This window comes from Acinonyx jubatus, chromosome C2 (genome assembly GCF_027475565.1).
Source record: "Acinonyx jubatus isolate Ajub_Pintada_27869175 chromosome C2, VMU_Ajub_asm_v1.0, whole genome shotgun sequence".
Lineage (NCBI taxonomy): Eukaryota > Metazoa > Chordata > Mammalia > Carnivora > Felidae > Acinonyx > Acinonyx jubatus.
This window is the reverse complement of record NC_069384.1, coordinates 130,222,055-130,237,482: the sequence shown is the minus strand read 5'-3', so window position 1 is coordinate 130,237,482 and position 15,428 is coordinate 130,222,055. Positions and strand designations below refer to the sequence as shown.

General features: G+C 42.5%; 1 protein-coding gene and 1 pseudogene across 1 annotated transcript in view; one reads left to right on the top strand and one right to left on the bottom strand.

Annotated features, from left to right (window-relative positions):
- Positions 1-15,428, bottom strand: part of LOC106971587 (FMR1-interacting protein NUFIP2-like) — a 59,913-nt pseudogene that overhangs the window by 26,375 nt on the left and 18,110 nt on the right.
- The window catches only part of COL6A5 (collagen type VI alpha 5 chain), a 129,194-nt gene continuing 122,986 nt past the window's right edge, over positions 9,221-15,428 (top strand). Inside the window, exon 1 of the mRNA XM_015068456.3 lies at positions 9,221-9,601. The gene's annotated coding sequence lies outside the window, so the exon portion shown is untranslated. The remainder of the gene's footprint in view (positions 9,602-15,428) is intronic.

Genomic DNA, 15,428 nt, shown 5'->3' with positions numbered 1-15,428 from the left:
CGAATAATTATTGCAACTCTAGTAGTAACTATGTGGGTGGGAGCAGGAGGGCAGTCAAAATGGAATGACAGACAGTCTGAATGAGTTCTTATAGTCATAAATGCTTGATGGCTATTTATCTTTCTAGGGATCCATAAAAAATACTTTAATGTTTGAGTCTGGGAGAATACTGGTAGCTCCTGATGGCATTGCTGGGCTTTGGAAAAAGATTGTAAGCTTGTTTGTGGATTTGCCAATGTCATGGAACATCCAGACAGAATTATCCAGTAGACAGTGGGAGATGTGGTACTAATACTGAGCAGAGTCCTGGGTTGTGGTTATGGAGTTCTCATGCTCCAAGTTGAGGGATCAAGCCATGAGAATACAAAAGCATGCAGGGAAAGCAGAAGATCAGGGATTAACCTGTTTAATATGGCCACAGGTAGAATACTAAAGGAGGAAATATAATGAGAGAAATGTCACAAAATGTGAAAATAACACCTAGAAGATATGGTCTCCCAAAGACAAAGGAGGAAACTTTCCATGGTGAGGTCAACAGAACCTAATACCACATAACAACTCAGGAGAATGCAACAATTTAGGTAAAGCAAGAAGCAAAGTAATTGTTTCAGTTAGGATGTTAGCAGAAAATCATAGAAAACTCAGACCTACCAGGCTAATTGAAAATATATTTATTCTCACAGATAACAAGAAGTTCTGGGAAGGGATATTGATATTTTCAGGAATCATAGTCACTGAAGTTTCTGACACTAGTTTAGGGAGAATTCACAGGCAATGGAGGTTTTCTGAGTGCTTATAAAATATCCTGTTTATTCAGTTAGGAGGGTTTAGATACAACCCTGATTTGTCTTGATTCATGAATTAACTTACTCTATTATCTTACTGATTAGAAATCAGAAGATTCCTGAACACTGGAAGCACAGTGTGGCAAGAAAGCAAGTAAGTTACCTCATTATTGAACCTTTCATAAACATGAATGAATGAGATTTTCTAATATGTGGCTTTCCACTGAAGAGATGTTATGGGCACAGTCATAATGCCCTTGAGTTTCTCACTGTATGGTTACTATAGAAGCGGGGTCAGGCATCAGTTTCTTTAAGTAGCCCCTCTTGTTTTTTAGGAGTGGTGGTCAAAGTGAGATGTAGCTGCCCCACAAAGATTTCTGCTTTCTGGTCAATACTGAAACAGTGTTCCAGAATTGTCTCCTTGGGCTGTTGAAAATGAAACTCAAGAGGACTTTACTTGTTTGGAAGTATAAAATCTTAACCCTGACCTTGACTATTAACATTTTGTTCCTATTTATAATTTCTCTCCCAAGTTTCTTGGGTGGGGATATAGGTTATAGTCATAGGAATTTCATATGGTATAAGTGTAAATTTCATTTGTATCATATTTTTTACACAGAAATTTGGGAAGCATTTGGAATCCTCCTGTAAAAATGTTTCTAACCACAGCAGTAACAACAAAAGCGTCCTAATCATTGGGCTGAAGACATCATATAGACTTATGTTATAGCCAGAACACCAAGATTCAACCGCTTGTACACATGTTACCTCCTAACTATTTCTTGCCTCAATCAGTTATGTTGTTTTCTTTTTAGGGAACTAATGCGGCACGGCTCAGAAATTTCAGATGCATGCAGCTGGGATAATTATAGTGAGCATGACCTCAGGACATCCTGCCCATGTATGACTTGGTGATTGAATTTATCCAGTGGAATTAAACGAGGGCTTGAAACTTCTCATTATTCTTCAGAGACATGTTTACAGAATTATCATGCTGCGCTTGGCATGCTTACGTCTGGCAGTTCAGCAATAATTAAGAATTCAGCTATGTAAACATAGAGCTGAGTTACTCAATTAGAAAGGGAATAAGTTTACCAAGTAAATGAGAAGAAAAGGGAAAAAAGTAAAATGAGCAGAAAAGGATCCAGAGCATTTGGCATTTCTTTTAAATCTTATACTTGATTTTCCTTAGGTCTATATTTGCTTCTTTAGATTCTTGCCATCCAGACCAGTGTTTATTTGTGAGGCAGCAATAGTAATAAAAACTCAAGATATTTTCAAGGGTGTAAGTAGCAGTTATGGGATTCATATAACGGACGCCATTTTAAGATGGTGGGATGAGCTTGTGCTGCTCAATCTTTTATGCAAAAGTCCTGGACATGATAGAAAAATAAATAAATAAACCAGTCAGTAAATACATACACTTGCAAATAGAAATAGAAACTCTTGAAGGACCAGAAGCTGTGAGAAATTTCCTAAAGATGGAAATTAGGTATTCCAAGGTTAAGGAGGAAATCTACAGCCCAGTCCATTTGTGGTAAAACATTACTGTGAAAGACAGAAGTAGATCAAGAGTGTCCATGCTGAGAGAGAGAAAGAGTAAAAGCCATAAGCAGCAAAAGTTCCAGGGACAAACGACATGGTGATTAGCCGAGTGTTTTGGGGACAAATGCCTGGGGTTCTTCTCTTTCTAGGGCCAGGCAGAAACAATGGGGAATCACAATGCTCAAGGTAGCAGCAGTGAGTATTGGAGCTTATCTTTCAGAAACAGGGTCTAAGAGGAGTAAGAGATAGTTTCATTAATTAAAAGAGAGAGTTTATGTATTTCAGTAGATAGATAGTCATTATATTAGCCAGGCTTCTTTTATTGAGAGACACACAACTAACTAGGCCAAGAAGAGCTATTTCCTGGCGAGTGTGCACATCTTGTGGGAAGGATAAAGTCTTAAAGATGACAGAAGCCTGGAGCTCTAATACCACAGGAATTTCTCCCTCCTGCTCTGAAGGCCACCTCTAACCTTCAGTCTTCTTTCACCATAACTGGAATGTAGCTTCCATCAGCCTCAGACTCACATTTATCTGCTGAGGAATGGAAACACATTCTCTGAACCCAAGATCCCCAGACCAAGAACTATAGCTAGGGAGGTAGGTAGGGGGCTCATAATTTCATTGGCCTTTCATTGGCTCTGAAATAATGGCATACGCGTAGAATAAATCCTATGCGTAGAATAAATGTGTCGCAGGAGAGGATATCCAAAACAATAGATGTCCCGTACCGACATGGAAGTTAACTGTTAGAATCATGATGCTACGATCTTTGTTTGTGTGTTTCCATATGTAGACCTATCTGTATAGATTGTTGCAGAGACCGGAACTGACACTGAGTGGAGGTGAGTACGGGGAAAGGACTTCATAGAGGAGGTAACATCTGAATAAGTCTTTAAGGATCACTAGACATTTCCTGGGCAGGCAGATGGGAATGGCACTTGAAGAAGTATGAAGGTATGGGATGGCATGTTTGTGGGGAGTAGCAATATAGCCTAGATTTTGATGTAAGTTAGAAAAGTGGACTGCACCTAGGCTCCTAAAGAACTTTTATACCTGACTCTAATTTAACTCCACCCTGTGGGTGCTGGGTAGTCTTATAGGTTCCTGGGCCCAATTCCAATGTGTGTGTTAGGTTTTGGGGGGCTTCCCGCACAACACCAAGCAATTCTCAGACACCAGCAGGGTGTCTGGGAATTTAACTCAGTCCTGACACTATCTATCCAGAGCCAGAGTCAGATGCCACGAGTTGAAGACTCAGTCTTATGAGACTGTCCCCTGTCCCCCTCAGATGTCAACTGCAAGCCTAAGTTGTTACCAAACCAACCAGCTACAAATTGAAAGGTCCCACGACCCTCTCCTCAGGTTCAATTAATTCGCTAGAGCAGCTCAGGGAACTGAAAGAAATGTTTTACTTGCTAGATGACTGGTTTATTATGAAAGGAAACAACTCAGGAAGAGCCAGGCCATATGGAAGAGACGCACAGGGTGAAGTAAGGGGCACAGAGATTCCATGCTCTCTCCAAGCGTGCCACTCTCCCCAATCTCCACATGTTCACCAACCCAGGAGCCCTCTGAACCCTGTCCTTTGGGTTTTTATGCAGTCTTCATTACATAGACACATTTGATTTTTCTTTTAAATGTTTACTTATTTACTTAGAGAGAGAGAGACAGTGACAGTGAGCACGAGCGGGGCAGGAGCAGAGAGAAGGGGAGAGAGAGAACCCGTGCAGTCAGCGCAGAGCCCAACAGAGGTGGGGCTGGAGCTCACCAACCGTGAGATTGTGAGATTGGTGACCTGAGCCAAGATCCAGAGTCAGACACTTAACTGAGTCACCCAGGCGTCCTGGCACATTTGATTAAATCACGGACTGCTGGTGATTGATTCCATCTCCAGCTTCTGTCCCTTCCTTGGAAATTAGAGTGGGGATGGGGCCTGAAAGTTCCAATCATCTCATCACTGGGTTGGTTCCCATAGCAACCAGACCCTATCCAAGGCTCACCTAAGGGCTCATTAACATAACAAGATGCCTTTATGGTTCTTGTCTCAGGAAACTCCCAGGGTTTTAGGAGCTCTGTGCCAGGAATGGGGGATGAATACCAAATATATACTTCTTATTATGAATCACAATTTCACAGGAAGCCATTGAGGTTTTTCAAGAGGTGAGTTTAAAAGCCGGTTTCTGTTATTGTAGGACTGTTAAGCAGCCCAGAAGTTCAGACTCCAATCTGGAAACTTGACATTGGCCCGTAGCTCCAGGCTCAACTGCAGCCCAGCTTGCTACCCATCCTTTTGGCTCTTCCTTGCATGAGTCATACCTCAGGAGCACTTGTAAAGAGAGACAGTTGGACTGCTGGGGAGGCACACTTCATCCTCCGGGAGGCCCCTTGACTCTTTACTGGAGGTCCACAGCTCTGAGCTTCTACAGCATGGGGGTGAATATGGTGGCCGAGGTATCAAAGGAGAAAGGAAGCCTTAAAGGATACAAAGTGCAGGTTATGGAACGTCAAAGACAGATTGCAGCCACATCAGTATGTTGTTGGGCTGTGCCTTAACACCTTCCTTGATGCCGCTGACTTTTATGCCAAATACCTGGGGCTCATGATTTCATTGGCCTTTGAGAACCTGACAGACTGTGAAACTCTTAAAGCAAAAATTCTCCTGCTTGCCCATGTTGAATCAAGAGCAGAAATCCATAATCATCAGGCTGTATTTTCTATGTTTCAACCCGCCTCCTTTCTTCTATTATTCCTCTCAGGCCAAAGTAATACATATAGAATAACATATATGTGTGTGTGTATATATATGTGTATATAGATAGATAGATGTGCATTGTGTGTGTGTGTGTGTGTTTGTATACATATATGCAAAAAGCAAACACTGCTTTCTCCTCCATGGTAGCTGAAGACAGGTGGGCACAGCCTCCAGTGAGTGACAGAGCTTGCCTGCTACCCAGTGTTTGCATTACGAGTAACGAGAAAGCATCTAAGGTGCTTGTGTCTTTTCTTATTTGGGGTCATCTGCAACTCCACTGGGTTTGGGGTATATGTGCACTCCCACTTCCTGCAAGGCCCTGTCTGTCCTTGATCCTTACAGCTCCTCTTTCACTAACTTTGTGCCCTGCCCACTTCAGGCAAGGGCAAGGAAGATGTCAGCCTAGAATTCTGCCATGTCTAAAATATTCACGTTCTTTCTCACGGAGGAATGCTTTGCCATCAAGACCTCTATTAGTGAGCATAAGATTAAGCTCTCAGCCATGATGTGAAGACACACAAATACAGCATTGCATGGAATTCTTATGACATTGTTGTGTGGCAAACACAATGATCTCTGCCAGTTTAAGTCATGTCACTATCAAAACCCATGTTATGGTTCACGCGATGTTGCATGAACAGGGAGAGCACGTTTCCCATAATAGCTTGGAAATACATAATAAAATCGTTATTCTTGTTCAACAGGATTTTCACGAAGATATTTTGGCGTATTTTTATAACCTTGGAAATCAAGGTGGAGAAACAAAACTCAAATCAGCTTTGGACTATTTAGAAAGTCTCATAATTATTATCCTGGCGGGATAGGTCAAGGGAACTTGTACTTTGAGGCTTTAGACTTCTTCTTACTGTAAGAGCAGGGCAGGCCACCCCAAAATGTGCCACAATAGCATATGGATTATTTTGAAGTTACTTGGGAAACAGCGCAAGAAGGACTCACTCAGGAAAGCATGTTGGCTTAGTTATCGATATTGCATTTTCTTTATTAATTTTTCTATCTACCTGTATGCAGGCATGGGAGAGTAACACCAAGTGTCGCTTGGTGAAAGGAATGTAGTTTTTTCCCCCTATCTCTTAATAATAATGAGTGTATCAAGGAGAAAGTCAATCATGTTCATTTAAATAATCTCCCATCCAAAATCATCCTGCATATTTCTGGTCATACTGGTTTCACATGTTTGGAAATGCCACCAGTATTTCTCAGTGTGAATTAAGGAATGCAGACTAGAATGCAATTTGATATTGCTAATGGTGATGTTATCTCGTTATTTAAAACAGTTGCAGAAATCCCAGACTGTAGAGGTTGGGTTAACGAAAAGCAAATATAACTAGTGGAGAATTCTCTGTAGAGGCTGCTTTTAGGCAGCAGGATTCAGCAATGGAATGTGGCAAGCGCCCACAGCGACCCCCTGGCTGATACAAATAGGTCCCAGTGACCCACCTCAAAGTATGCATAGGTCTAACTAACCAAATGGCTACTTACAACCAGGAATAGTTACCAAAAAAGAGAAAATTCCATATGTCCCCATACCTCCTCACCTTCCCCCTTTATATATTTTTCTTTTTTTTTTTAATTTTTTTTTCAACGTTTATTTATTTTTGGGACAGAGAGAGACAGAGCATGAACGGGGGAGGGGCAGAGAGAGAGGGAGACACAGAATCGGAAACAGGCTCCAGGTTCTGAGCCATCAGCCCAGAGCCTGACGCGGGGCTCGAACTCACGGACCGTGAGATCCTGACCTGGCTGAAGTCGGCCGCTTAACCGACTGCGCCACCCAGGCGCCCCTCACCTTCCCCCCTTTAAAAACAGCTCCCACCCACCACTTGCTTGCAGACAGCCAGCCTCTCTTTTCCTATCCTGCTCACCATTCCTTTGCGGTACGTTCAGTAAACTACTATCTCCTTTATTCCGCCTCTGGTGAATTCTTTTACTGCCTGTGCCATTTTCCGCCCACATTTGGGGGCCCCATTTGATAGGACAGACACCACACTTAGAAACTACATTCTCCAAAACATTTAATACTCTTTCCACAATTTTGAAATTTTGGATTTCTTTTCTTTTATTCGATAACTTTTCCTTTTCTAGAGAAAACGGCCGGTGAAGCCAAAGTCAGATACATGTAATAGAAGTCCAATTAGGCTATTTTCTGTGTTAAGAAATTGAAACTTGGGGATTTTAGTGCCTGAATTCCTTCAAACGTTCAGCTTAAACTGCTACTTTGTGAAACAAATTAAAGGAGATTAACGCATCCTTAGTAGGAGAAATGTAATTCTTAATATAAGACAAATTTTGCATTATAATTTCTCTAGGGAAAAGGCTTGTTTAAATTTTACAAGCAAAAGAAAGGAAAGGGACGTGTTGAATTCTGTGGAACAGGTTGTAGATCCCCAAAGCCCCTTTTGTATCATACTGTGGTCGCGGAAACTAAACTGGAATTGTATTTGTAAGTAAAAACATCCCTACAAGGATACTTTCCAGAAACCCTACTCAAGAAAGCCAACCTCCTTTTGACTCCAATGCTATTTGAATACTTCTTCGCTCACTGTGAAGAAAGGGCCCCACCCTTCTCCTGAAGTGAAATGGCCTCCTTTCCTCCCTTGGGATTTTACTCTGGGTTGAGGAGGGAGGCTCAATTAATAAATCTTTGCCCCCTGGAGGTGTATGGATACAGCTCCAGCAAAGCGTCCGCTGGGGCCAGGCAGGAACGTGAACTGCAAGTGTAATTTGTCCCCAAGATGCCGGCTTTTGGAGCTTGCAGCCAGCCCTCAGTGTCACTCTCTGGGATTCACTCTGAGGGCCAAGGGCATATTCCCCATGACAGTCTGAACAGAATCTGAGACTCACTGATATTAGAGGGTGGGTCTTGGGGTGGGTGGGGAGTGCATCTCAACCAGGGAAACCATTCTATGGAACCTGGAGTGCTTTTCCTGATTATGTTCTAGAAACAAGGCTACGTGGCAGCGTACAAAGAGCACAGCCTCCCATCGCCTCGCCTCCAACCATTCTGCTTTTGTTGGGGTGTGTTGGTTCTCATTATAGTCCTTGGAGGGCTGTTGAGGCTGGTCTGACAGTCAGGACAGGCCTGGTGGGTGGTGCCAGGAACAGTGACTACTCACAGCACCCTCCCCATCCCCCAGCACACACACCACACACACACACACACACACACACACACACACACACACACCCCTCAGGAGAGAGGAGTCAAGGGAGCAGACCCCTGTGGTCCTGGCTGAGGCCTCCTCCCCAAATTGAACAGAACTGTGTTCAAGTCCAGGATTTCAAACACCCTGTAATCCCGACTATACTAAGTGGATTCCAGAAGTCCAGGACAACTTTGGCCTCGAGCAAATACACCGTCTTCTGAGGAAAACTATGCCCCCCTACTTTGATAATTAAAAAAAAAAACACGTTGTTAGTTTACTCATATTTGTGTTCCCTTTGTTTAAAAAAAAAGATAATAAAAGGGAAAAGTCGTGAGTGCCTTCATTCAACTTCCTTCCCTCCATCCTTCCAACCCCATCCTTTCTGAGAAATGCTTGGAAAGTTCCTAATGGACGTCGGAAGCCGTCCTGGAATCAAGGCGCCCTGTGCCTTCAGAGGTCCGTGCCCAGTGAGGGGGAGCTCACATCTCTCTTGCGTCCTCTTGGCTTTTTCGTAAACTCTCATCCGTGTGAGTAATTTCAGCGTGTCTCTTCATCAGCCTGAAAAGGCTGGCAGGCTGAAGCGGGGCTCCGACAGACTGAATTCAAGCGCACAGGCTGGGAACGTGTGAGCACACAAAATCTCAGCTGTGAGTACCTGCCCACGGAAAACAAGGGCACAAACAAACCAACAAGCGGTTCGTCTAAGAACAGGCAGTGCGTTCCAAGTTCTTCGGTGCGATCTATGTGCTAAATCGCATCTTCATTTTTGTTCCTTCCCCACCTCCCAGCCTTGCCCTTCCTGGAAGCTCCTGGAGAGAACTGCTACCCTTAGCATAGGTACTCCTTCTCTTTGGGAATTCGACCTTCTTTGGGAATTTCCTCTGCTTCTCTGCAGGTGGGCTCTGAAGCCACCACCAAGTGAGTAAACCTTGGAGCCAATCAGTAAGCCCTCAGCCCAAGCAGCAGCAGTGACCTCAGCTCAGTGGCCGCAGATAAAGGCTGCCCTCGGTTTCTCAGGAACTTCTTAAGTTCTTTTGGCAGCCCTTGGCTTCTCCGGAATCGCTGCTAAGCCAACACACAGCTGGAGCTCCTCTGGACACTCACAAGAAAACCCGAGAGCCCTTAAAAGCCCCAGCGCGCAGGGGAGCCAGGCCAAGGTCAGGGGTCAGCGGCGGCTTTAAAGGGCCTGCGGGGCGGGCGGCGCTCACTTGCTCGGTACCACCTGCTGCGGCGCAGCGCGGACCCGGGCTTCCTGCGAGCTCCCTCCGGCCCGCAGCGGGCGCCCCACGGCCCTGTGCAGAGCTGGGGTTGGTCTCTGGGGTTCTGAGGGGCCCCAGACCCCGGGAAGGTCGGTGAGTGTGACGTGCGTGGGGGCTTGCGGCCCGAAGTGGGCGGGAGGAGAGCGCAGGTACGTCGGCGTGGGTGGGATTGTCCCCTTCCGGTGATTTTGCACCTAAAATCCCGGACTTGAAGGAATCTCTCAAACGGTGGGAGACGAGGCTCTTGAAGGCTAGGTTTTTAGAATTGGAAAGGACCAAGGACCAGCAGCATCTCCGTCCCGGGGGTCTTTTTAGAGATGCAACTTCATGCGCTCCAAGCCAGACTTGCTGAACCAGAACCTCTAGGTATGGGGCCCAGGGATGTGTCTTTTCTCAAGCCCTCCAGGAGGGTCTGATGCAGCTAACGTTTGCTACCCCCCTGACTTGGAGGTCATTTAGTCTAAGATTTGGGCCCCTCACTCCATGCAGGAACCCCCCAGGTAAACCGAAAGGGGTGCATGGAGGATAAACCATGAGGCATTAGGTGCTGGGATATATAAAGGCACAGTAAGAACTTTGAAACACTTTTGGTTTGTGGGAATTGCTATTCCGTGTCAAACTGTGAACTGTGATCTTTGATTTCCTCAAAACAGCCGCTCAGGGCTGTAAGAAATGTTACTGAGTTTCTACTATGTGCAAGGTTCCAAGCAAGGTTCTTTCAAAGTGAAGGAGGGAGTTTTGTACTTTTAAAATCTTCAAACTGTTGGTATATTTTTCCTTTAACCAAGATCTTTGTCATTGGTGTAGTGCTTCTCTCCACATTTATTTTGGGTTTGGGTATTTAAGTGCTCCTTCTGAAGTTAATTTTTGTTAATTGTTTTTAACCCAGAATGCCAGATTAGATATTCTAAAGATATGTATTTATTTTCTGAGTTCTTAAGAAAAGCTCACATTGGCAAGACATATTGTTTGATGTTCCTATTGAAGTCTACTTGATACATTTTATAAGTAGAATATATAGGGATCCTGAGATTTCTCTTTTAATGTTTATTTATTTATTTTGAGAGAGAGCATGCACACAAACGGGAGGACTGGCAGAGGGAGAGGAGAGAATCCCAAGTAGGCTCTGGGCTGACAGAGCAGAAATTGACAGAAATTGACATGGGGCTCAATCTCAGTGAGATCATGACCTGAGCCAAAATCAAGAGTTGGATACTTAACGGACTGAGCCATCCAGGCACCCCGGGATCCTGAGATTTTTTTTAGGAGTCAGTGAGAAAGACAATTTATCATCTCTGATGAGTCCAATACCAGAGCTAGCTACCTTATACAAACTCTGAGAAGAAATCAGTTGCTATGGGAAAGCCCCTTGGAAACAATTATGGATGCCATTGTGACCCAAATTATACTGTTCCCTGATGTCCAAGGTTCTGAACCGTTCTTGCAGATAAGGCAGCTGGGCTCTTCATCACTGCTGAGATCCTTACTCATGAAATAGTTGATGAAGAAGGTTTTATGAATGGTTTGCTGTTAGTTGTGTTTTTTTATTCTCCTTTGGTGGCTTAATTTAAATATTAGGTCTAAATCTACTGAGTCGTTCTGAGACTCTGGAAAAAATCTCTGTGGGTATTTCTCAGTTTTCCCTTCTTTTCAATGGGTGGATGCAGGATGTATGCTTTTGATGTGGTACTTGCCAGCATTATTCCAAAATGTCTCCCCAGAGTTCCCTACTTGACATATGGTTACAATATTGAATTTCTTATTAATATGTTAAAGTACTTAATACAATGATCATAGTTAATTATGTATGCATGTTTTAAGTTAAGACATCTCAGAAGCTTCCTCACAGATTTCAAAGGCTCACTTCTGTTTTGAAAACAACTTTGGAAATGTCCGTTAAAATTACAAGTTACTGCTAGGAATGTCATGTGCCTGTGAAAACTAAGCTTGCCATTGTAAATATTCCTTATCCCGAATCATGACTACATACAGTGCTTGCTCATAAGAATTCAAAGAGCGTATACTCAGCATCCTTTTATAATGGATTGTAAGGTTTGCAACATAGGTCTTATTTTTGTCATATTTTATGTTGTTATTTCCCTTCTTCAAGTTCAACTCACCTTCTAAAAGAATAATTTTTAACCCTGGAGCATTTATCCAGAACCCTGTAGCTCTGAGAGTGGGGGATGGGACTTGAGATGTATACTTTTCATGGCATTGCTGTTTGCTTTACGGATCCCCCTGCCAATCTCCTAGGATCTCAGATCCAGGACCTCTCTGAGCAGGTGCAGAGGAGGTGATAGGCGCTGGGCAAAGCTGGGACCTAGGATACAAATGAGATGCGTGCCTACCTTATGAGGAAGGACAAGCTGGTGGGGCACGGGCAGTTGCCAGCATTTTTGTCACTGTTGTCAATCACCAGTGCCCTGTGGTTCTGCTCTAGATTCTCTTGACCTGCTCACATTCTAATCCTTCAAGCCATGTTTTGGGGGCATACCGTAATTCAAGACTTGGTCTCTGAAAAGCAACTGTAAAATTCTGCTTTCTGGGGCACCTGGGTGGCTCAGTCGGTTGGGCGTCCGACTTCAGCTCAGGTCATGATCTCACAGTCTGTGAGTTTGAGCCCTGCGTCAGGCTCTGTGCTGACAGCTCGGAGCCTGGAGCCTGCTTCAGATTCTGTGTCTCCCTCTCTCTCTGCCCCTCCCTGCTCATGCTCTGTCTCTCTCTGTCTCAAAAATAAGATAAAAACATTAAAAATTAAAAAAAAAGTTCTGCTTTCTTTGATGGACCCAAGTGACACTTTGAGCCTTCTTCCTTAGCATGGTTAACTAATTTTTGGAAGATAATAAAGGACATGAAGAGACCAGAATAGTGGGATGAGAACTTTATAAAGACAATGTAGTTCAGTGGAAGGAATATCATCTTTGCAGTCAGAGAGACTGCAAGTTTTGGGACAAGCTGTACCACCACTCTGACCCTCTGTTTCTTTATCAGTCATATGGGTATAATCATCATGCAAAAAGACCTACTCTTCTGCTGGTTCAAGCACCTTCAGTGTATATTTCACTAGCTAACATTAGCTACAAAGGAGGTTTAGAAATGTGTTTTTATAGCTAAGCACATTGCCCTAACCATCAGTATAGAGGTTCTATGGATAAAGAGGGAAGATGAGGTAATGAATAGGCAGCTAGAAGTTTACCAAACATGGATACAGGACAAGAACAGTTCTTTGGAGATTGGAAAATGACAGTGGTTGTGGTGAATAGTGGGGCATAGATGTGTGTGCATTGGGGAGTACAAAGTGGTAGAGAAAATGTGATCATGTTTCTAGGCAACTGGATGGCTTGAGGATGTTCAAGTCAAGCAGACAGGCCCCTGAAATAGAAGTGCTCTGGGTGTGAAATTGTGCTGGTAATAATATCTCTGTCTAGGTCTTGAAGCAGTTTACATAAATGGCTATATTTAAATCTTACAATAATCCTGAGAGGTAAAAAATGTGTGTGTGTGTGTGTGTGTGTGTGTATGTGTGTTTATTACCATTTCATTGATAAGGAAGTTGAGGCTTAGAATTATTAAGCCTTTGTCTAAGAGCATATGCTCAGTTAGCACACAGTTTCTGTAGACCTTACCTTTCTGGCACCCATTTAATCTCCTTAATGGGGATGGGTCAGGTTGTAGAAAAAAATGAGAGAATGAAGTTAACTTTGTATACTTCCTTTTTACCATTGCAATAAGGCAAGAAAAAAAATTGGAAAGAGGGAGATAACATAATGAAATTTTGTAATTTAATAATTAAAGATGATTTAATGATTTAAGAGCCCATATACCTGGGTTCAAATCAGCATTTAATCACTTGCTAGCAGTGTAAACTTGGGTAAGACATTTAACTTCACTTTTTTCTTCTGTCTTATGGGGTAATAGTAGTACTCATAGAGATGTTGTAAGATAAAAAACAAGAAATAGTGACTGGTACATAATAAGAAATAAATGCATGCTGCAAGGCCTTGGTGCTTCAGATAGATCATAGCTAAGAGAAAAAATTGGAAATTAATCGAGCTAATTAAGATAGCTGACTACAAAATAAATTTCGGTAGTAACAAGCAGCTGAGAGTATAATGAGAGGAAAATGTGTATTCTCAATAACAACAAATTATAAAATAGCTGAGGACTATGAATGTGAAATGTGTAGGACCAAGTCCTGTTGGATCCCTGCTGCCTGAACTTTACCCCCCATCCTTGCCCCAAACACACATTCAGATGCGGCACAGAAAACCCAAGGTACCAGTATTGGTTTTATGCAAAAATACTTCCAAGAAAAAAAGGAGCACTGTTATATGCAAGACAAAGATTAAGAATTATTCCAGGAAACAGAGGAAAATTACTCTAAACTCTAAGAAATGTAAGAGGTAATGAAAGACAAAGCCAAGGAAAGCACAGAAGTGACATAAAACCAAAACCCAAATTAGAAGGTATAAGTCAGCCTTGTGGAAAATTAGATTTTGATTTAGAGGACAACTTTGGGGGAAAAAATCGCATGGATTGCAGAGGGCAAGGACAAAGAGAAAAAAGTGGTTTGAATAATAGTGATGGAGAACAAGAGAGAAACAGCATCAGGCTGTGTGAATTTTCTGGAAAAAAAAGAACAACAAAAGGGAACTGAAAATAAATATATTGTATTTCTATGATCTCAAACTATCATGAATTTCAAGATGTATCTTTGATTTAAAAATCGCCTTTGGGCAAATAAAACGGAACAATAAAATTATATTAAATGAATGTGTCAGAAGATATTTTGCAGTTTGAGAAAGACTGAAATGTAAAATAATATATTTTTTAGTTGAGAAAACACAGAATTAGATGAACACTTCCAAAGTAAAAGGACATCTGCACTGGCAGGTCAAAAGTCTTATCATCTTCTGAAAAAACAAACAACCCCCCCACCCCCCCGCCAATAAGATTAGTATGGTGTTCTTTAAGGATAAAGAATTAAATATCCAAGCAGAAAAACAAAAAATAAATTAGACTGGACATATAAATGATCTCAGCAACATCAGATTTTGGAAGACAGTGACTCAATGATCAGGGCTTAGAGGGAAAATAACAGGAATTAAGACCAGGGAATTCAATAGCCACATTCAGTATACGGCTTGTGCTGTATTTTCGTTAGCACCGATCTAGATTGCACCAGATGGCAAATTGGAAGGTATCAGAAAGACATTCTCAATTATGCCAGATGTCAGGGCCCGTAAGCTAATCCTTGCTGTTCAAGTGTTTTCTGAGGACCAGCTTCCTCCAGGAGCTTCTTAAAAGTGCAGAATCTCAGGCCCCACTCCCAAACTACTGAATCAGAGCCTATATTTTAACATGATGCCCAGGTAATTCATGTGCACATTAAAGCTTGAGAAACACTGTCTTCCTTAACCGTTTCCTAAAAGTCTTCTAGCCCACTGCTTTGTAACTGGTGTGTGTTGCAAGGACTGTGGATCTTCTGAGACACTGATCTCCTTAACGTGTGGGGTGGAAGAACTTGGGCTGGGGACCTAAAGAACAATGTCATTTTCTTTGTGCACCATGATCTATGGTTGTTCTGTCCAGTATGGTAACCAGTCATCATGTGTGGCTATTGGGCACTTGAAATGTGACCAGATTTTGAGGACTTAGTATGAAAAAAGAAAGCAAAATGTTGCATTAATAATTATTATATTGATTATATATTGAAATTTCAGTATTTTGGATATACTGGGGTTATGTAAAACACAGCATTTAATTGATTTCATGTATTTCTTTGCTAACGGGGTTGCTAAAAAATTTAAAATTGCATATGTGGCTTGCGTTCTGTTTCTTTTGGACAATGCTGATCTGCTTGCTTTTGGTGGAAAAAAGACAAATCAAAATAAAGAACCCAAGAATGGATATGGAC